This window comes from Ceratotherium simum, chromosome 8, assembly GCF_057802395.1.
Source record: "Ceratotherium simum simum isolate JZ-2026a chromosome 8, ASM5780239v1, whole genome shotgun sequence".
In the NCBI taxonomy this organism is placed as follows: Eukaryota; Metazoa; Chordata; class Mammalia; order Perissodactyla; family Rhinocerotidae; genus Ceratotherium; species Ceratotherium simum.
Genome location: NC_141907.1, coordinates 55,254,843 through 55,278,622, shown reverse-complemented (window position 1 = coordinate 55,278,622; position 23,780 = coordinate 55,254,843). Strand labels below are relative to the sequence as shown.

General features: G+C 37.3%; 1 pseudogene; it reads left to right on the top strand.

Moving 5' to 3' along the window:
• The first annotated feature begins 300 nt into the window (after positions 1-300).
• LOC101399860 (UDP-glucuronosyltransferase 2B31-like) lies at positions 301-9,483 on the top strand (annotated as a pseudogene).
• Positions 9,484-23,780: the final 14,297 nt, after the last annotated feature.

Sequence of the window (23,780 nt, the reverse complement as noted above, 5' to 3'; positions counted from 1 at the left end):
AGTCACAAAGCAGCAGCAGCACATTCCTGGTAATGGGCTGTTAAAGCTATGTGTCAGAACCAAGGGGTTGGGGTGCAGAGCAGCAGCAGCATGGCCCCAGTACAGGTGGGTCAAGCCCTAAATTAGGACCCACAGATGAGGTACAGAGTAGAAGCATTCTGTAGCAGCGTTTGGGAATGATAGGTTAAAGACATTAATTAGGACTGGGAACGGAGCGTAGACCAGCAACAGCTCAGCCCAGATAATGGTTGGTCAAAGCCACAACTTGGTATATAGGGTGGGGTACAAAGCAATAGCAGCATGGCCCGAGTTATAGCAGGTCAAAGCACTGACTTGGGACCCAGGGTCAGGGCACAAAGCAACAGCAGCTTTGGTCCCATAGATGGCAAGCTGCTGTGGCATCCCATCCAGGAGAGTGGGGCAAAGCAGTAATTGGGCACCAAGGAGCAGGTCTCACCACAGCAATAGCTCCAGCCCGAGGGAGCAAACACAGTAGCAGGGACTGTGAGCAGCTTTTTCAGCTGGTATCAGTGTTGGTGAAGGCTGTGGGAGTCCTCAGTCACAAAGGCTGTGAACATCTAGGGTGGTGAGGCTTACTGGGGTTCTCCAGCTTTCCTTTTCCCCATGGGGTAAAATCCCTCTGAGGGGATCCCTCCTCATGCCAAGCTGCTCTGGACTGGAGGAGAAGATCATGCAGGTAAAATGCTTTCTATACTTTTCAGTATGGCTATCTTCAGGTTTTGAGCTCTGCAGGATTTCTGCTGCTCCTTGCTTGTAGTCCAGAGCTTTCCAAAAGTAATTTTCATTGGTTTGCAGTTTTTTTTTTATTGTTTTTGTAGGGGACACTAGCATTGGGATCTCCTAACACTCCCACCTGCTGATGTCACCTTATTTCTAATTCTGTGTCAGGGAAACTGCAGACACAAGAGCTTCTCACTTACCACTGATTTTACACCCATCTTATCTCTTACATAGTGTAGTTGATTTGCATGTGCAAGGTCATAGACTTCTAGCTGCATGAAAGCACTGTAAATCATAAAACAATATTAAACACACTGTATAATCATGAAGTCTTCCACACTTTGCCCTTTCACTTGCTTTCCACAGCCTCTGATTGTTCATGTAATATATTTACTTTGATGTTTAGGAGTTATATTTTAACTTCTTGATTGGTTTATCCTTAGCTATAAGCATGAACAATGGCAAAAAAAAGAACGACAATTTAAAGGAAGTATTGCATTTGGCCAGGATGTCTATGAAATAGATCTCACTTCTACTGCTGCCACAGCTGAATTGCTACTTTAATTGCTACTATTGTTCCAGGAGTTGTGGAAAGGTGCTAATGTGTCCAATGGAATATAGCATTGTGTCAATTTAAAGGCAATTCTGGATGAACTTGTCACAAGAGGTCATGAGGTGACTGTTCTGAGATCTTCCTTTTTTCTTGATTTCAAAAATCAACCTGATATTAAATTTGAGATATTTCCTACATCTTTCACTAAAGATTATTTAGAGGTTTTTTTTCACACAATTGATCAGGGACTGGACATATGTGCCAAAAGATACATTTTGGACGTGTTTTCCAATAATGAGAAAAATATTTTGGGAATATTCTGATATTGCTGAAAAGTTCTGTGAAGAAGTCGTTTTGAATAAGAAACTTGTAACAAAACTACAAGAATCAAGGTTTGATGTCATTCTCGCAGATGCCATTGGACCCTGTGGTGAGCTGCTGGCTGAGCTACTGAAAATACCTTTAGTGTACAGTCTCTGCTTCTCCGCTGGCTACACAATTGAAAAGTATAGTGGAGGACTTCCATTCCCTCCTTCCTATGTACCTGTTGTTATGTCAGTATTAAGTGATAAAATGACATTCATGAAGAGGGTACAAAATATGATATATGTGCTTTACTTTGACTTTGGTTCCAAACATTTAATGAGAAGAAGTGTGATCAGTTTTACAGTGAAGAACTAGGTAAGTCATGTTTTTGGCTGATAACTTGAAGTCCTAACTTTCTTAGTGCCTTTGAAGGTGAGGTTGTATAAAATCAGATGTATTTGTCTTTTATAAGTGAAATGATGAAATCAAAATGTAAAATGATCCATCAATCCTATAAATATTAGAAAAAGGCTTATATTATAGGATAAGTTAGAACCTTGTCTCCCATTACTAGTATAGTACTCTCCAGGAGGTCATGAACCACAAATTGAAGTACCTAGGACTCCTCTAAGCAATTATATATTCATCTAAACTTCCTTTAGCTTAGAAAAGTCACTAGAAACCTCATAAAATGTCTTGATGAAATGAAGACACGTATGTTGAGTAGTTACACATATATGTCTAGCAAAAGTGTCTATGTAGTATTTAGGAAATTATTTTCACTTGTGTAGCTCAGTTTCTTTATTTAAAAATTAAACTATTTTGCTATATTACCAGAAGTATTCCTTTACGGTTGAGAGATATAGTGGCTCCATCTCAGACTCAGAAACCTATAATTTGATATTTCCAATAATTCCACATTCCTTCAGTAAGTACTTACAATCTTGATTTAAAGATCTCAAATTTTGTTAAGAGTAGACATACAAGTTTTTAGTCTGTATCTTTTTTAAACAATGTCTATTTTTTAAAAAAGTGAGCTAAAATTAAAGGTAAGCACAAATCTCTAGTTCCATAGTTTTTGAAATATTTTTACCTACTATTTGCAAATATTTTGATTTAATAAACAAATGTTATTAAACTCCTAGTATGAACCAAATCAGGCCATCGGTTCAATAAAATGAACCATACTCTCAAAAACCTCACACTTTACTTAGAAAACCTTGGATCAAGGGACTTGGTTGCTACATTGTGGTAATTACACTGAGCTCTCAGGAAATGTGTTCTCATGGGTATGGTGGGGTTAATTTTGCAGTTGGAGTAGTTTTTTACATTTGCATCTCTTATTTTTATAGCTTAGAGAGAAAACATATGTATGTTTATTTCTATATGGCTTATATTTAATAATTTTTTATAATTGTAAATAGAGAGATGTGATGTTAGAGATCTAAGGCTCCTCTCACATTTTTCTCACTTCACCTTTCCTATATATAGATCTCAATACATACTTATGTAAATATACAACATGTATATTATACATTTAAATTATATATATATGTATATATATATATTATACACACACACACATATGTATATTTGCTCTCTGAAAGAATAGACACTTTCAAACATCTTTGGCGACATCATTCCAAGCTCCTTTCAGAAAATTTCCCAGTATATTCACATGACAATATTTCATTTCATCTAACATTTGTGTTTTTTTGTTGTTGCTTTTCCCTTCATGAAGACCCACTACATTATCTGACTTATTGGGGAAAGCTAAAATCTGGGTCATTCGAACCTACGGGGATTTTGAATTTCCTTGGCCACTCTTAACACATTTTAAATTTGTTGGAGGATTCCTCTGCAAACCTGCCAAATCTCTGCCTATGGTAATTTATTTCTGTTTGTTGTGCTTTGCTTACTTTGTGTTTTCAATAGGAAGGACTCTGCATTCTTTATTTAGAATGTTTGATTACAGACAGAGAGATATGGGAAGCTGGATAAAATGACTTGCCAATTAGAAACTCATCTATTTCCATACCAACACGAGTATCTGAATTTTATTATCATTCCAGAATAGAGTGGGATATCCGGGAGACTGAGAATAGTTTCAGTTAAATTAAGGCCTTCATTATTCAACACCTAAGGAAGTATGAGACATTCATTAAAGAATACTTATAAAGTGACTAGCATACTCCAGGAGTAAGTGCTGATATGCAGAGAAACAGTGTAGACAGTTTCTGCTCTCACCCACCTGACACTCTACCGGGAAAGACAGAATATAAGCAAATAATAAAAATTGGGCAAGAAATGTTATAATAAGGAAAGACCACAATGCTAATGGAACATCCAGGGGGATGTTAGAAATATGGAAAGTATTTCCAAGTCGTTGATAATTAAGGTAAGATCTGAAGGATGTGCAGGAATAGGTAGAGGAGATGGGGGTGAAGGGATAGAGGAAGTCACAAAATAAAAGCAGGTACAGTAGTAATGACGGTTATCCAAAACTCCAAGTTTAGTCTAGCAGGAAGAGGCTGAGCAAAGAGGCTGATGATGCTGGAGAGGTACGTTGGAGACAGATCATTACAAGGAGTTTGAAATGTCTAGTAAGGGCAGTAGGGAGTAAATGATAAGGTTTAAGAAAGGGAGAGATAGGATCACATTTCCTGTTTAAAAAATATCCCTCAGTTGTAGTCACTGGGTTACATTGTAAGGAGTCAAGAGTAGAAAGGTGGTCATTTAGCAGATTGTTGTGAGATACGGGCAACAATGGTAGATAAGTAGACCAGAATTTTCATACAGAGATGACCACACTTACTCTTATAAGAAGAATACCAACCTCATACTGTTGTAGTGGGGAAAAAAATAAGACATATAAACCTCCAGAATGTCTCTAGCACATACTCAGTGATCCAGAAGAAATATTAACTCTTGTGATTGTTGCCACTTTGCTACTATGACGTACCTTTAATAAACCAAAGTATGCCAGCCACCTGGATCTAATTCCTCATTTAATAGGAACTACTTTACCAACACATCAAGATTATGCTCTCTAGCGAGGTCTTAGAGAGAAGATAGCCTATGGAGCTGTTTAAAGCAAATATATACATTTTGGCAAACAGGTGAGCAACCTGAGATGATAAAACTTTTTGTATGGGTTGAGGCTCTTTACCTGTGCTCTACTAAAAGGAAGACATCCCTCAACAGTATAAATGCACGCCCCACTCATTTTTACAGCCAAATCCAACATTTACTTGGTTTCATTCCAGCATTTAAACCATTCCTCATTTGAGATCGCAGGGTTTTACATCTTAGAGCACAAAAGAGATGAGAGTCTAGTAGAACAGGTGTTTTCTGCCCCCACCAAGCCTATAAAAAACCTCAGTAAATCTCCCTTCATTATAAATGAAGAGTCTTAGTCTAATATCGTCTAACAATATTTCTTCCTCACTACTCTTCTTATTCTCTAACAATATTTCTTCCTCACTACTGTGTTCTAGCTCTATTTCATTTCTTGCTTATACATACACACACCACAGACACACATACACACATGGGCAAAAATATACATAGTAAAGGAAATCAATCTTATATTACATGCATCAATCTCACATAATATGCATTTTAAAGGAACTGAAGTATTAGGTATATTTAAAAAAAAAAGCCACTACTGAAAACAGAATGGAAATTTCTCAAGAAATTAAAAATAGAATTACCATATGGTACAGCAATTCCACTTTTTGGTACACATCTGAAAGAATTAAAATCAGGATCTCAATAAGATATTTGCAAACCCATATTCGTAGCAGCACTATTCACACGAGCCAAAAAGTAGAAACAATCCAAGTGTCCATCAATGGATAAGCCAATAGACAGAATGTGGTATTTATACACAGTGTAATACTACTCAGCCCTAAAATTGAAGGAAATTCTAACACATGTTACAACATGGCTGAACATTAAGGACATTATGCTAAGTGAAATGGGCCACTCACGAAAAGACAAATACTGTATGATTCCAGTTGTAAGAGGTATCTAGACTGGTCAAATTCATAGAAACAGAAAGTAGAATGATGGTTGCCAGGGACTGAGGAATTATTTTGCAATGGCTATAGTTCCAGTTTTTCAAGATGAGAAAGTTTTGAAGCTTGGTTGCGCAATAGTGTAAATATGCATAGTACTGAATTGTACACTTAGGAATGTTTAAGATGGTAAATTTCATGTTATGTGTATTTTACTACAATTAAAAACATCACTACTCTAATAATTCCTGATAATACTTGATTTCTTTCTTCAGTTATTTACAGTAATCCTTTCAACAGTGTTTGCTATGCTAATGCTCTTTAGTGATGGAGCAAATTTTTTCTTCACGGGAAATGGAAGAGTTTACCGAGAGTTCTGGAGAAAACAGTATTGTGTTCACTCTGGGGTCAATGGTCAGTAACATGACAGAAGAAAGGGCCAATGCAATTGCATCCGTCCCTGCCAAGATTCCACAAAAGGCTAGATAAAGTACCTTATAGTGGACAACTACTTAATGAGTCTATTAAACTTTGTACAGGGTGTGATTACAGAAACTTCCTGAATAAAAGGTAACCTATTATGATAGCTCAAATTTATTTCAGATATAGGTTTAAAAAGCAAAATACGTATGGCAGGTGCTAAAGTAATGTAGAGGGTGTTTTTGGTGGACAATAAATTTGGCATTAACATTGTGATCAGAATGAAAACATTTCAGAGTTGCAATGTAAGGTTTGGTATTATAATGGTATTGTGAGTAGCTACCAAAATCACCAAATTCTGCCTTGTTATTTTCTCCTTTTCTTTGCAGGATTCCTGAGGGCACTGTACACACTGCAGATGTTATCAGAAAGGAGTTAAATTTTAACAGTAACGTTAAGCAGGAATTGATAACAATCTGAAAGACGTCATGCAAGTTTAGTCTTGCCAGGTAATCTCAGCCTCTTTTACTCCCCCTAAATTTTATAGGCCTATTTAGTGTGATTTTCTGGGAGCTATTCAGAGAAAGGATGGTCAGGGCTCGCCAAGCTGCAACCAGGTACCCAAGCCAGCCACGATGATTTAGAGAAAAAGAAAGTGGGGTGCCCTGGGGGACTGTGCCCTATGAAATTGAAGGCAGAAGATAAATGAGAAAGCAGGGAGATGGGCCCAGCCCTTAAAGTGATCCCATGCTTTATAAAATGTGGCCCCCATAGGACTTTGCTTCTAACCCATCAGAATAATGGCTCCACCTGATAGAGAAACAAGAAGGGAATATAAAAAGGAGTCAACTAGAAGCAAGCCTAGCATGGGAAACTTTCAGATGCCCCTTATCCATAAAATATGGTAGTAAATTATTTCTAACGTGTAGAACATACTTGGAACCTCTGGGTATTTACAAACTACTTTTTAGTTTCCTAACTTATGTCGTTCCTGCTTATCATCTATGCTAATTTTTGCTGAGAATCTGAAGTTACTTTAACATTCACATAGCAAGTAGATCTTAACCACTTGTAAATTATAATCTAGTTTATGAGGATTGCTGGGGAATTCCAAAATCAGAATCTATTTTGTTCCTGGGCATGGAAATTGCTTAGGTCCCACATTAATCAATGCTGTCAATACTTTGTAGTGCATCATTGAAGTGTTAATACTCAGTGGAATACATTTAGCATTATCACAATTTTGGAGTTTTTTCAACAGCTAGATTGTTATTTATGAAGTGCCAACAGGCTCTTCTTTTCTACATTTAAAGAATTTCCAAACCTAGAAATAGTAATAATACTCTGGATTCACGTAAAAAAATTACCTCTTTAAATTTTTGTTGGATATGGTGCCTAATAATTAATAATCTAAAGAATTTGAATGTACTTACTAAGGAGAAATTATATTATTAATAAATTATTAATAAACAGAATTATTTATTTTTCATAAGGATTTCGTTGCATAGACGATAGTTTTTGTAAATTAAAAGATGTAAGACTCTAATAAATTAACTTATGAAACAAGTGGATATAAGTAAAGTACATTCTGTAACACTTAAAAAGGTACAAACAAGTTAATATATTGGAAGATGAGAGCAATTATAACAAATAGATAAAATAAATTGTGGATCTTAGTATCTTCCTATCGTTTTTTCATTCAAATTATGACTGCCTAAAAATTTCTTAGATACTTCATCATTGATAATCTCATTTGTATAACCCATGTGTGTGAAACATCACGATGGCATTCACACCTGATTAAATATAAAAATAAGAACAAAAAATGTACGTATTCCTATTACATCAGTGTTTTAGTAATTCTCATTTGTAGTATCTCTTGTCCTTATTACATGTCTGTCTATGAAAGGGGTTTAACTGGATTATCTCTTAATTTCTTTAGAATTTTAGCACGCTATTAACTATCAAGTTTGACCCAGGGAATAAGGTATTTTCTTTACTCTAATAGGTTCTATGGAGATTTGTTGGTAAGAAACCAGATACCTTAAGACCAAACACTCAGCTCTATAAGTGAATCCCACAGAATGACCTTCTTGGTAAGACTGGAAAACAGTGAAATGAGAGTAACTCTAACCAGAGTGATAATAGTGTAACAGGAAAGAAATTTATTCAACATTTATTATGACAAACTCAAAAATAAAACTTAACTTCCTTATATTCATTTTCCAGTCCTGGAGGAAAAGGATAAATTATAGCTTAGCATTTTATTATACACAGCCTCCTTCCTTATGGCCAGAATAAAAATATCCTTAATTCAGTTGTAATTACTTCTCACAGAGAATTGTGCAATAACTACCTAGATTATTATTCTGCCTCCTATTTCTTCCACCTTATTTCTATCCTTTCCCCTTCTATGTGGGTATTCAGTACCACTGAAAAATAAAAGCCCCTCTTTTATTACCAGGGACTCTCCATTTTCTATAGGAAAATATTCATAATCTTTTGCATGAGATGATAACACAGTTCATGGTAAAGTGTCATCTTTTCTCCTCTGATTCCAGAGCCACCACACTCACATTTCCTGCTGCCTTGACACCCTACGTGTTAGACTCAGTGACCTCATTATTTCTTTAAGGGAATATGTTCTTTTTGTGTGTGTGTGAGGAAGATCAGCCCTGAGCTAACATCTGATGCCAGTCCTCCTCTTTTGTTGCTGAGGAAGATTGGCCCTGAGCTAACGTCCGTGCCCATCTTCCTCTACTTTATATGGGATGCCGCCACAGCATGGCTTGACAAGCGGTGCATCCATGCATGCCCGGGATCCGAACCTGCGATCCCCAAGCCACTGAAGCAGAGTGGGCGTACTTAACCACTGCGCCACCGGGCCAGCCCCAAGGGAATATGTTCTAACGTGCATCTCTTTTTCTTTTTTTATGCACATGCTATTTCTTTTATCTGGAATGGTCTCTTTCAATTTGTTCACCTGGTAATCTTGTATTCATTTTTCAAGTCAAAAGTACCACACTAGTCTTCATTTACCTCTCCAGCAGACTTAAGTGCTTCTTGCTCTGAGATCTGAAAGACATTTTAATGCAGTTTCATGTATATAATAATCTGTTCCCTAGAATGCATTGCCTCTTTCAAAGCCTTATATTGCCCAACTCTCATTTTATGTCTAAGACTTACAATTAAAAATTTTCTGAAATTCATCCAATCCTAGGTCATCCAAAAACCAAAGCCTTTATCACTCATGGTGGAGCCAATGGCGTCTATGAGGTGATGTACCATGGGACCCCTATGCTGGGCATTTCTTGGTTTGCAGATCAACCTGATACCTTCACTCCCATGAAGATCAAGGGAGCAGATGTCAGAATGGATTTGAGCACAATATCAAGTACAAATTTGCTCAATGCATTGAAGACAGTCATAAATGACCCTTCATGATATCATAATTTTCTTTTATAGTTAGTATTTATAAATAGGTTCTTTTGTCAATGGTGAGTATGTTTCATCGCATATTTGAGGAAATTTTGAAATTATTAATATGTTATAACCAATCCTAATTCTGCTTTTATTTTCAACTACACATTTATTTCAAAATTGCATTTTAACCCCATTGATTTATTGGGTAACCAGCTACTGCAACAATTTTCTACATTAAAAAATGCAAAAGTTATATAGGTAATTATAAGAAGGACACATTTTAAAAAATATGATAGAACCCATAGAAAGAAAGAATGAAGAACTTGAAGTTACATAAAATATTTCAATTCAGAACCAAAAGCTATCAATCTCTTCTTCTAACAAACTTGGTTTTTATTATTGTCATTTTAATGTATTTTACAATGATATATGATTTACATAACATAGAAGTCAATATTTAAAGTATAAAAATCAAAGATATGTAGTGTGTTACAGAGGTATGAAACCCTCAACATAATCTAAATTTAGGACATTTTCATCAGCCCAAAAACAAATCTCATATGCCTTATAAGTCACCCCCCATTCCCCCTACCCTAGGCAACCTTAACCTACTTTCTGTCTGTATAAATTACCATATTCTGGACATTGCACAGAAACGGAATCATTCAATATATGGTCTTTTGCAACTGGCTTCTTTCACTTAGCATCTTTTTGAGTTCAATCCATGTGTTAGTTTTGTATTGCTGAATAATTTCGTATGGTATGGATATGCTACATTTGTTTATGCATTTATCGGTTCATGAACATTTTATTTGTTTCCACATTTGGCTATTACGAACATTGCTATAGATGTTTTTATGTGAACATATGTTTTCATTTCTTTGGGATAGACATCCAGGAGTAGATTTCCTGGGTCATATGTTAACTCTATGAGGAACTGCCAAGCTGATGTCAAATAAGTTGCACCATTTTACATTCCCATCAGCTGTGTATGAGAAATACAAGTTCTCCACATCATTATCAACACTTGTTATTGTTGACGTAAATAATCCATAATCTATCTATAAATGAAAATTGAGGTGAGTTTATTATGAGCCAACTTTTGAAGACCATATAGCCTGGGGCCTTCCTTCCCCAAGAAGGAAGGGCACCAAAGAAGTGGGGTGTACCGAGCGGTTATATACCATCAAAGAGCAGATCACCCTGTCAGATTGCCCTGTCAGCATAGCTATTGATGGACACAGCAGGTAGCAGGTCTACTGTCTCGATGGGCAGGTCTGGTGGCAGGTCTGCATTCTGGAGTTGGGTGGTCACAGGATGAGCACAGCAATCAAATCCTAGCCTAAGAAGAAATGTTTATCCTTAAGGAAATGCCAAGGTGGGAGAAGTTGCATCCTTATCTTAGGGCATTTATTCTTCTCTTTGGGACATGATAATTGCTTAAAGCAATCAACACAATGCATGTTCAAAGGTGACAGTCCCTTTTGGAAAAACAAACTCAGGCCGAATTAGTTTTACAAAAAATGGCTTCCTCATATGCTCCAACATATCCTATTGCTTGCTATTTATTTATCATTTCCCCCCTTTTGCTCTATAATCTTTCAATAGAAAGCATTGATGATCCAAATATTGTCCCTCAGCGCAAGGGTGGTTGCTGCCTGCCCCAGGTCCATCATGTCCCACGGTGCCAGGCTTTTATTTCATTTATTTGCCCAGTTGTCCATGTTGGGGGGAATTAATTGGATATAGTGGACAAGCAAAGAGGTATATATATATTAATAGAGGAAGCATTTCATGGGTTTTGGATATTTTTAGGTTGTTGCACAAACATTATATATATGCTATTTATGACTCCTTATGTTTACACCATTCACAATTATAGAACAAGTACAGTAACAATGATAAAAATTTAACATCTTTGAAAAGATTATTTATCTATTTATTTTTTTCTGAGGAAGATCAGCCCTGAGCTAACATCCATGCTAATCCTCTTCTCTTTGCTGAGGAAGACTGGCTCCGAGCTAACATCTATTGCCAATCCTCCTCCTTTTTTTTTTTCCCTCCAAAGCCCCAGCAGATAGTTGTATGTCATAGTTGTACATCCTTCTAGTTGCTGTATGTGGGATGTGGCCTCAGCATGGCCGGAGAAGCGTTGCATCAGTGTGTGCCCGGGATCTGAACCCGGGCCGCCAGTAGCAGAGCGCGCGCACTTAACCGCTAAGCCATGGGGCCGGCCTCTGAAAAGATTAGTTTAAAATGAGTTCTTTTTATTTATTTATTTATTTATTTATTTATTTATTTATTTATTTATTGTTTTTTGTTTATTGCAGTAACATTAGTTTATAACATTGTATAAATTTCAGGTATACATCATTATACTTCTATTTCTGCATAGATTACATCATGTTCACCACCCAAATACTAATTACAACCCATCACCACACACATGTGCCGAATTATCCCTTTCGCCCTCTTCCCTCCCCACGTCCCCTCTGGTAACCACCAATCCAATCTCTGTCTCTATGTGTTTGTTTATTGTTGTTATTATCTACTACTTAATGAAGGAAGTCATACAGTATTTGACCTTCCTAAAGCATCTACAGATTCAATGCAATCCCTATCAAAGTTCCAACAACATTTTTCACAGAAATAGAACAAAGAATCCTAGATCTCAAGTCAAGACGGCAGCGTAAGCAGACTCAGAACCCACCTCCTCCTGTGGACACAGCCAATTTACAACTACTCGTGGAAAAATTACCCCTGAGACAGAACTGAAAACTGGATAAGAGGAACTCCTGCAACAACGGACAATCCTAACTGAAGAGGCAGAGACTCCCTTCTGGAGAGAAAAAACGCCGCCTTCACAAGCCGCAGCGCCTCACGGCCGCCGGGAGCAGTGCACAGGTACGCAGCCCTCCCTGACCGCGGGGGGCCCTGAGCCGGGGAGCGCCCCCCGCTGTGGGCATTTTGTGAACCCAGCACAATCGAGACCAGCGGCATAATATCGGACTTTGCCTGCTGCTAAAAAATTGGGGAGTACCCCCAGAAAACCCGGTTCACAAAGAAACTAAAACCGGCTCTTAAAGGGCCCGCGCACAAACTCACCCGTTTCAGAAAGCATCCTAAAATCACCAGAAAGAAAGGTGCACAGTGCTTTGGTGAAAAGAGATTCACCTGACAGGCCCTGCGTGCATCTCAGTGAGGGGTGAAACCTCTCCAGGGACTGAGACATTGGCGGCGGCCATTGTTGTGGCCTGGTGTGGGTGCTGACACAGATGCCATTGGAGTTCTCCCTGAGGCCTGCTAGCCCAAGGGCTGCCCCACCCGCTAGAGCACCTATTTAATCCAGCTCAGCCAGGGCAGGCAGCCCACCCTAGAGACTGGCCCCACCCAACAACAAGCCCTCAGGCAACTTGTGGGCCTGCATAGATTGGTGACTGGATTCTCTGCAGCCTGGCAAGTGAGCTGACTTTAGCGGGGTAGGGTGTGCACAAGGAGCGGGTGGAGAGTGTGGGGTGGTGGCAGAGTGTGTGGGGCTCCCGCCGTGGAGAGACTGGGTCCGCTTAGGGAGGTTGGGGCGCACACATGGGTCAGGACTGTGTTGACTGGGTTGTGGACCTGTGGGCAGCAGGGCTTGTCAGCTGCAGGAGACTTGTTCTTCCCAAAGACCCACATAGACGGTTTGCCCCACCTTCCAAAGCCTAAAACAATTGAGTGCTCCTGTGCCTGAGGCCAGCCCCACCCAGCTGCAATCCTCAGAGAGCTGACAAAAGACCTAATAAGCTAGAGGCTTACAGCAATTGTAAGGCCCTGAGCCTAACAACCTGCCACGCTGGGGGCCTACTCACTTGAAAGAAATACTGCAACACAAATGTGGTATTAGAACTTGCAGCCAACTGTGCTGGGGCTCCCCACACCTGAGAAAGAGACTGAAGGGCCCACAACAACTACAAGCAGCTGAGCATTACAACAGCTGGCCTGGAGCATAAATCGGCCTCCCTGGGTGCCTACAGGGAGAGCAAATAGGCCACAACAGAAGGACACACGTAGCCCACATAGGGGCCACCCCTGGAACAGTGAGAACTGAGGGAAGCACACTGGAAGCCTCCTAAGGCATCACTTACATAAGGTCACCTATCCAAGAGCAGGCGACGTAGCTGATCTACCTAATACGTAGACACAAGCACAGGGAAAGAGGCAAAATGAGGAGGCAAAAGAATACATTCCAAGTAAGGGAACAGGACAAAACCCCAGAAAAGGAACTAAGTGAAACAGAAATGAGCAACCTACTCGACAGAGAGTTCAAACTAAGAGTGTTAAGGATGCTCACTGATCTGGGGAGAAGAATAGATGAACTCAGTGAGAATGTCAACAAAGAAATGGAAGATATAAAAAAGAACCAATCAGAAATGAAGAATACAATACTGGAAATGAAAAATTCATTAGAGGGACTCAAAAGCAGAGTAGAGGAGACAGAAGAACGGATCTGTGAGCTGGACAAAAGACTAGAAGAAATTACCCAAGCTGAACAGGTAAAAGAGAAAAGAATTAAAAAGAGTGAGGACAGTCTAAGGGACATCTGGGACAACATCAAGCACACTAACATCCGTGTTATAGGTGTCCCGGAAAGAGCAGAGCGAGACAAGGGGTCAGAGAATCTATTTCAAGAAATAATAGGTGAAAACTTCCCTAACCTAAGGAAGAAAACAGACATCCAAGTACAGGAAGCACAGAGATCCCCAAACAAGATAAACCCAAAGAGGCCCACACCAAGACACATCATAATGAAAATGTCCAGAATTAAAGATAAAGAGAGAATCCTAAAAGCCGCAAGAGAATGTCAAGTTACATACAAAGGAAACCCCATAAGGCTATCAGCTGACTTCTCAGCAGAAACCTTACAGGCTAGAAGAGAATGGCACGATATATTTAAAGTGCTAAAAGGAAAAAACTTACAGCCAAGAATACTCTACCCTGCAAGCTTATCATTCAAAATGGAAGGAGAGATCAAAATTTTCCCAGATAAGCAAAAATTAAAGGAGTTTGTCACCAAGAAACCAGTGCTACAAGAAATGTTAAAGGGACTGATTTAAGGGGAAAAGAGAAGACCACAAATAGGAAAAAATATCTATTTCCATGGTAAGAACGTAATGGATACAAATGCACAAAAAAGAGGTTAGATATGATATCAAAAACATAAAAGGAGTGAGGAGGGGAGTTAAAGAGTACAGCTTTCAGACAGAGGTCAAACTAAAGTGACCATCGATTCTGTATAGAAGAAGAAAGGAACAGAGAAGGACTAAAACACTGAGAAAAAAAAAAAGTTAAAAAAATGGCAGTAAGTACATACTTATCAACAGCTACTTTAAACGTCAATGGACTAAATGCTCCAATTAAAAGGCATAGGGTGGCTGACTGGATAAAAAAACAAGACCCATATATATGCTGCATACAAGAGACACACTTCAGACCTAAAGACACTCACAAACTGAAAGTGAAGGGATGGAAAAAGATACTCCACGCAAATGGAAATCAAAAGAAAGCTGGGGTAGCGGTACTCATATCAGACAAAATAGACTTTAAAACAAAAACTGTAAAAAGAGACAAGGGCATTACATAATGATCAAGGGAACAATCCAACAAGAGGATATAACACTTGTAAATATCTACGCACCCAATGTAGGTGCACCTAAATATATAAAGCAATTATTAACAGACGTAAAAACAGAAATAGACAGTAACACAATAATAGTAGGGGACTTTAACACTCCACTTACACCAATGGATAGATCATCCAAACAGAAGATCAATAAGGAAACATTGGCCTTAAATGACACACTAGAACAGATGGACCTAGTAGATATATACAGAGCATTCCATCCAAAAACTGAAGAATACACGTTGTTTTCAAATGCACATGGAACATTCTCCAGGATTGATCACATATTAGGCCACAAAACAAGTCTCCATAAATTTAAGAAGATTGAAATAATACCAAGCATCTTTTCTGACCACAATGGTATGAAACTAGAAATCAACAATAGGAAGAAAATCAGAAAAGCCACAAATACGTGGAGATTAAACAAAATGCTACTGAACAACGACTGGCTTAATGAAGAAATCAAAGAAGAAATCAAAAAATACCTGGAGACAAATGAAAATGAAAATACGACATGCCAGAATTTATGGGATACAGCAAAAGCGGTTCTAAGAGGGAAGTTTATAGCGATACAGGCCTATCTCAACAAACAAGAAAAATCTCAAATAAACAATCTAACAATGCACCTAAAGGAACTAGAAAAAGAAGAACAAACAAAGCTCAAAATCAGTAGAAGAAGGGAAATAATAAAAATCAGAGCAGAAATAAATGAAATAGAGACCAAAAAACCAATAGAAAAAATTAATAAACCCAAGAGCTGGTTCTTTGAAAAGATCAACAAAATTGACACGTCTTTAGCTAGACTCACCAAGAAAAAAAGAGAGAAGGCACAAATAAGTAAAACCAGAAATGAAAGAGGAGAGGTTACAACAGACACCTCAGAAATACAAAAGATTATAAGACAATACTATGAAAAGCTATATGCCAACCAATTCGACAATCTGGAAGAAATAGATAAATTCTTAGAATCATACAAACTTCCAAAACTGGATCAAGAAGAAGTAGAGAATTTGAATAGACCAATCACCAGTAAGGAGATCGAAACAGTGATCACAAACCTCCCCAAAAATAAAAGTCCAGGACCAGACGGCTTCCCTGGTGAATTCTACCAAACATTCAAAGAAGACTTAATACCTATCCTTCTCAAACTCTTCCAAAAAATTGAGGAGGGGGGAAGCTCCCTAACTCATTCTACGAAGCTGACATTATCCTGATACCAAAACCAGGCAAGGACAACACAAAAAAAGAAAATTACAGGCCAATATCTCTGATGAACATCGATGCAAAAATCCTCAACAAGATACTAGCAAATCGCATACACAATACGTTAAAAAGATTATACACCATGATCAAGTGGGATTTGTTCCAGGTATGCAGGGATGGTTTACCATTCGCAAATCAATCAATGTAATACACTACATTAATAAAATGAAGAATAAAAATCACATGATCATCTCAATAGATGCAGAGAAAGCATTTGACAAGATACAGCATCCATTTATGATAAAAACTCTGAATAAAATGGGTATAAAAGGAAAGTACCTCAACATAATAAAGACCATATATGACAAACCCACAGCTGATATCATCCTCAATGGTGAAAAACTGAAAGCTATCCCTCTAAGAACGGGAACCAGACAAGGATGCCCACTGTCACCATTCCTATTTAACATAGTACTGGAAGTCCTAGCCAGAGCAATCAGGCAAGAGAAAGAAATAAAATGGATCCAAATTGGAAAGGAAGAAGTGAAACTGTCACTATTTGCAGATGACATGATTTTATATATAGAAAACCCTAAAGAATCCACCAGAAAACTTTTAGAAGTAATAAACGAATATGGTAAAGTTGCAGGATACAAAATCAACATACAAAAATCAGTTGCATTTCCGTACACTAACAACGAACTAGCAGAAAGAGAAATTAAGAATACCATCCCATTTACAATTGCAACAAAAAGAATAAAATATCTAGGAATAAACTTAACTAAAGAGGTGAAATATCTGTACACTGAAAACTATAAAACATTTCTAAAAGAAATTGAAGAAGACACAAAGAAATGGAAAGATATTCCGTGCTCTTGGATTGGAAGAATTAACATAGTTAAGATGTCCATACTTCCTAAAGCCATCTATAGATTCAATGCAATCTCTATCAAAGTTCCAACAACATTTTTCACAGAAATAGAACAAAGAATCCTAAAATTTATATGGAACAACAAAAGACCCCGAATAGCTAAAGGAATCCTGAGAAAAAAGAACAAAGCTGGAGGTATCACACTCCCTGATTTCAAAATATAATACAAAGCTATAGTAACCAAAACAACATGGTACTGGCACAAAAACAGACATACAGATCAATACAATAGAATCGAAAGCCCAGAAATACACCCACACATCTATGGAGAGCTAATCTTTGACAAAGGAGCTAAGAACATACAATGGGGAAAGGAATGTCTCTTCAACAAATGGTGTTGGGAAAACTGGATAGCCACCTGCAAAAAAATGAAAGTAGACCCTTACCTTACACCATACACAAAAATTAACTCAAAATAGATTAAAGACTTGAATGTAAGACCTGAAACTGTCAAACTTCTAGAAGAAAACATAGGCAGTACACTCTTCGACATCAGTCTTAGCAACATCTTTTCAACCACCATGTCCAACCAGGCAAGAGAAACAATAGAAAAAATAAGCAAATGGGACTACATCAAACTAAAAAGCTTCTGCACAGCAAAGGAAACCATCAACAAAACGAAAAGACAACCTAACAATTGGGAGAAGATATTTGCAAACCATACATCTGATAAGGGCTTAATCTCCAAAATGTATAAAGAACACATGCATCTCAACAACAAAAAAACTACCAACCCAATTAAAAAATGGGCAAAAGACCTGAACAGACATTTCTCCAAAGATATACAGATGGCCAACAGACACATGAAAAGATGTTCAAAATCACTAACTGTCAGGGAAATGCAAATCAAAACTACAATGAGATATCACCTCATGCCCGTCAGAATGGCTATAATTAACAAGACAGGAAACAACATGTGTTGGAGAGGATGTGGAGAGAAGAGAACTCTCATACACTGCTGGTGGGAGTGCAAACTGGTGCAGCCACTATGGAAAACAGTATGGAGATTCCTCAAAAAATCAAGGATAGAACTACCATATGATCCAGCTATACCACTGTTGGGTTTTTATCCAAAGAACTTGAAAACACCAATTTGTAAAGGTACATGCACCCCTGTGTTCATTGCAGCGTTATTCACAATAGCCAAGACTTGAAAGCAACCTAAGTGCCCATGAAGGGACGAATGGATAAAGAAGATGTGGTATATATACACAATGGAATACTACTCAGCCATAAGAAACGATGAAATCCAGCCATTTGTGACAACATGGATGGATATTGAGGGTATAATGCAAAGTGATATAAGTCAGAGCGAGAAGGTCAAATACCGTACGATTTCCTTCATTAAGTAATAGATAATAACAACAATAAACAAACACATAGGGACAGAGATTGGATTGGTGGTTACCAGAGGGGAAGGGGGGACGGAGGAGGGTGAAAGGGGTAATTCGGTACATGTGTGGGGTGATGGGTTGTAATTAGTATTTTGGTGGTGAACATGATGTAATCTATGCAGAAATAGAAGTATAATGATGTACACCTGAAATTTTTACAATGTTATAAACCAATGTTACTGCAATAAACAAAAAATTAAAAAAAATAAAAGAACAAAGAATCCTAAAATAAAATGAGTTCTTAAGCACAGTCCTTATCAGGAAAGGAAATTTGTCCAGGGTTGTAAGATCAATCGACCACCTCCAGTTTCATTACTCTAGCTTTCATGCCAGTCTTATAACACCAAGCAAAGAAAAACAACAGTTTGAATATTATGACTAGTACAAGATTTCTGAGAAGTAATAGAAATAGGAATTGTAATCTGGCTCGAAAAAGGGAACTGATACCAGGAGTGAGCATACCAAACAACTCAAGACTGGGTGCAGGACCACTTAAGGCATTCACCTGCTTTTTCACGTTCTTTAGCAGAGATGGCACATTGGAAGACACATCAGGTATAAAAACACAGCATTCATTTTCATTGATTGTACATGTACCATCTTGGGATGTAGTTAAAATATCTAAAGTCATTTTATTTTAAAAGGACAGTCTTTTTCCTTAAAGACATTTTAGTATTTAATAAGGCAATTCCTCCTTGACTGTCATTAAGGGTTTCTGTATGTGATACGATATCTTTTAGCCCCAAAGAAGGAACAAATCTAGCTAGCTGCTTGGTGGTCATACCAGTGGAACACTGAACGAGCCTGTCTGGCCTTAAGGAGAGGAGGGTTGGCAGCAGGTGTCACAGTGAATCCTTCCCTGCATCCGAGGGAAGCTCAGGGTTTAGTGTTTTAGCCATCCAGCCAGTAGCCAAGGCCAGAGATATGTTTCGCATAACCATTAAGTTCCACTAGGAGCCACCCGATACATGGCTGGCCTTCAAGACCAGTCTGTTTTAAATCAATCACTTAATTTTTTAAGTATGATAGTATTCCGAAAACCTTAAATGCAACAACAGTAAAATAGGTATACAATTTAAGCATAACAAAAGTTTAAATGAGGAGATTTAAGGTTGGGAATACAGGGCTGGTCCAGAGTCTTGGGACAGCTGTCTACAACAGATGTATCTTCTTCTCATCCTGGTTTGGAGATATTCATATTGGCCAGTTGAAGTCGGGTATCAGAAATAGGAACTGAAACCCACTCGGGCGGAAAAACCTCTTTTTAAAATGAGAAATGTGGATCCATGAGTCTATGCCTTCTGATTCTGCAGCACATGAATTGGTTAAAAGTACTTGTTATGGTCCTTTCCCATAGGGCTATAAAGAGTTTTTTTATTTGATGTCTCTTTTGATAAATAAATTCTCCAAGTTATAATCCTTAAGGTATGGGAGCTCTTTATAAAAAGAATCAGCTACCAACTTCTCATATATGTGTAAATATATATATATATATTTTTTAAGTGTTTCAATGAGAACCTGACAATAACTAAGATATTTTCTTTAAGCAAAGTTGGTTCATACATTTCTTTGTCTAATTGCATAGGTTGTCCAGTTATTATATAGAAAGGAGACAGCTGGTGTTTACCAAAGTAGATTTAAGATTGAGGAGCACTAGCAGAAGAGCTTCTGGCCATGAGAGATTAAATGCTTTTGAAAGCTTTGCTAATTGAGTTTTGATTGTGCCATTAGTTCTTTCCACCAATCTTGAGGATTGGGTATAGTAAGCGCAGTGGAAATGCTGCATCGTTGGCCAAATATTATAAATAGATTTAATTATTTGTCCAGTGAAATGAGTTTTCTGGTCACTATGTAACTCAGCAGGAATTCCCCAAACAGGAATTATTCCCTCTAAGAGTCCTTTACCTACTATTAGACCCGTTGCTCTTCTGCAAGGAAAGGCCTCAATCAAATGTGAGAACACACAGATCATTACAAGATATATTTATCCTTGAGATAGTGGCATTTGGACAAAGTCCAATTGCCATACCTCAAAGAGTCCCTTAGTAAAGGGAAAAAGGCCTTGTGATTCATGAAGTAGTTTCCCTAGATTATATTTTGGGCATATGACACGAGTGTAGGCTTTATGAGCCACTGTGAGAGAAAGTTTCCAAAAGCATTGGCCATTCATATATCCTCTTTAGAGAACTATCTAGTCTAATACTGTGATAACTTTTAAATTTAGTTACTTGTCTTCTTTTTGTTGTTGTTGAGGAGGATTGGCCCTGAGCTAACACCTTCTGCTAATCTTACTCTTTTCGCTTGAGGAAGAGTGGCCCTGAACTAATATCTCTGCCCATCTTCCTCTATTTTTTATGTGGGACAACGCTGCAGCATGGATGCCAATGAGTGGTGTAGGTCCGCGCCTGGGATCTGAATCCGTGAACCCCAGGCCATTGAAGTGCAGCACACCAAACTTAACCACTGCACCACTGGACTGGCCTGGTTACTTGTCTTCTTATCATTGAATATAAAGAATTCTTTATGCATTACGGATACAAGTACATTATCACATATATGATTTGTTAGTATTTCCTCTCATTCTGGGTGGGTTGATTTTTCACATTTTCAATTGTGTCCTTTAAAACATGAAAGATTTTGATTAGACAAATATCAAATTTTTCCATATTAGATGAAAGTAATGTGGTGGAACTTATAGTGCCTAGTATGGCAACCGTCAATTCAGCATTTATTACTACTATCAGCATTATTATTATATTAGGAGGGCATCACCTAAAAGAATACTTGAAAAATGTACTATAAGAAGAAAATTGTAGAACAAATGAATGACAAAAATACTTTTAAAAAGGCAGAAAAGAATAGAAAAAGAAACATAAAGCAGGTTGGACAAATAGAAAAGAAAATATAGAGTAAGATAGTAAGATGCAAATGTAAATATGCCAGTATTTATATTAAATCTAAACAGATTAAATAATTTAGAGAAAAGGATTGTCAGGGTTCATTTTAAAAACTAACTACATATACTGTTTAGAAGACACACTTAAATAGAAGTGTACAAGAAGACTGTTAAGTACAAAGGTAGGAAAAGATCTATTTCAGTGGTAACCATAAAAAAATGTTGTACCTATATTACTATCAGTCATAGTAGTCCAGAAACACTACTAAAAATAAAGATAAATATTTCACAATGATAAATATGTTAACTTTTCAAAACAATACGAATTATCAATTGTTAACGCGTATTAATAAAACCTCAAAATTATAAAAGCAAAAGTGTACAAAAGAAAAATAAACAATTATATAAATCTCTAGTCATAATAGAGAGTTTTTAAACATCTTTCTCAAGAACATAGAAAAAAATGACAAAATGTTGGATAGGTAACTAAAAGTTTTAACCTACAATATTTAAAAATGTAACTTGTTATATATATAAATATATATTTATAAATATAGTAGATATAATTCTAAAATAAATACTTATAAATACGTACATATATATATGTATCTCAACACACACTTTTCAAGAATAGAATACACACTGGAATTGACCATGTGCTGGGCCATAAACCAAAATTCAATAAAGTTGAAAAATACAAATCATAAAGAGTGTACCGTCTACCTTACTGAAAGCCAGTTAGAAATCATCAAAAAGAAAAATACAACATCTTCAAGTTTTGAAAATTAAGCAATACACTTCTACATAACTCAGAGTCAATAAAGAAATCATAATCATACATATACCTTCTCAGCAATTCCACTTCTAGAAATATATGAACAGAACTATATAAATATTTAACGCAAAACACATATACAAGATTTTTACAACAGCTTTAGTAGTAACAGCAAAACACTAACAACACACATGACCGTTGATCACTAAATGAAGAAATAATCTGTGGTACTGCCATACAACGGAATACTATGCATTGGAATTAACCAAGAATTGATCCACAAAAGACAAAATCAAATTAGTACTGCTCTATGATTCCAATATACAAACAAGATAAAGTAACATATGGTGTTAAAAATTAGGATAGCAGTTAATTCAGGAAATGGAGTAGTGAATAAAAAGGTCCAGGAATATGAGGTGCTTCTGGGTAGATTGTGATATCTTATATCAAAATCTAAATAATAGGTACATCAGTATATTCTCTTCGCAATAATTTTCTAACTAATTTTGAAATTTTGAGCTGTGCATTTAGGCTACTGCATCTTTCTCATGTATTTCACACCTAAACGTTTATTATAGAAAATATAATGTATTTTCAAACTCTAGGAATCAAATAGCAGCATAAACACAAAAAACATGGAAGAAATTCCTAGAGGTGCTGTCATAGTGTGGCCATCTCTCTGAGATGTGACACTGAAGCTGAGATGTCCAGCAAGAGGTAGAAGCAAGCCTTGAGGTGTTGCAGGGAAGAGTGCTCCAGGACGGTGATGGAGGGGACTGCAAGTGGAAAGGTGATGAGGTGAGAACAATTTAGTTGACTTCCAGGAGCAGTTAGAAGGCCAATGTGCCTACAACAGGGTGTGCATGGGACAAAGAGATAGGAGAAGAGGTTGCCAGGGATACGAACATGTAGGGTCCTGTAGGGTGAAGAACAGATTTGGAATTTATTCTAAATGGGATGAGAAGCCAGATAGAAATTTTGAGCAGGGGAGAGTCATAATCTGATGTCTGTTTCAAAAATGATTCTAGCGACAGAATGGAAAATAAAGAGGATAAAAGAGAAGAGTGGAAGCAAGGAACCAGTGAGGAGGAATTTCACCCATGATGACAAAATTCCCTTAAATACTTTGTGAGGATCATTCTGAAAGTGCATTTCCACCTTCTCGTATATAGCTCTTACAATGGCTCACATCATTTCCTCTGTTAGAAAAGATTAAACTACCCCAACTTAATTTCCATATTCCTCTTTTAAAATTTTTGTCATTCATAAAATTCCAATTTAAAAGCCAAACCATCTATGAAGACCCAAATAAAAATACACCATTACTTCTGGAATTCAATGACATTTTTTGAATCACGGGTATGATTTCAAAAGCTTTTCAAAAACCTTTCATGGGAATAACATGTGTAACCAAATTAACTTCCTTTCAATGTTGGTATCTCTGTGTTTCTCATAGTAAT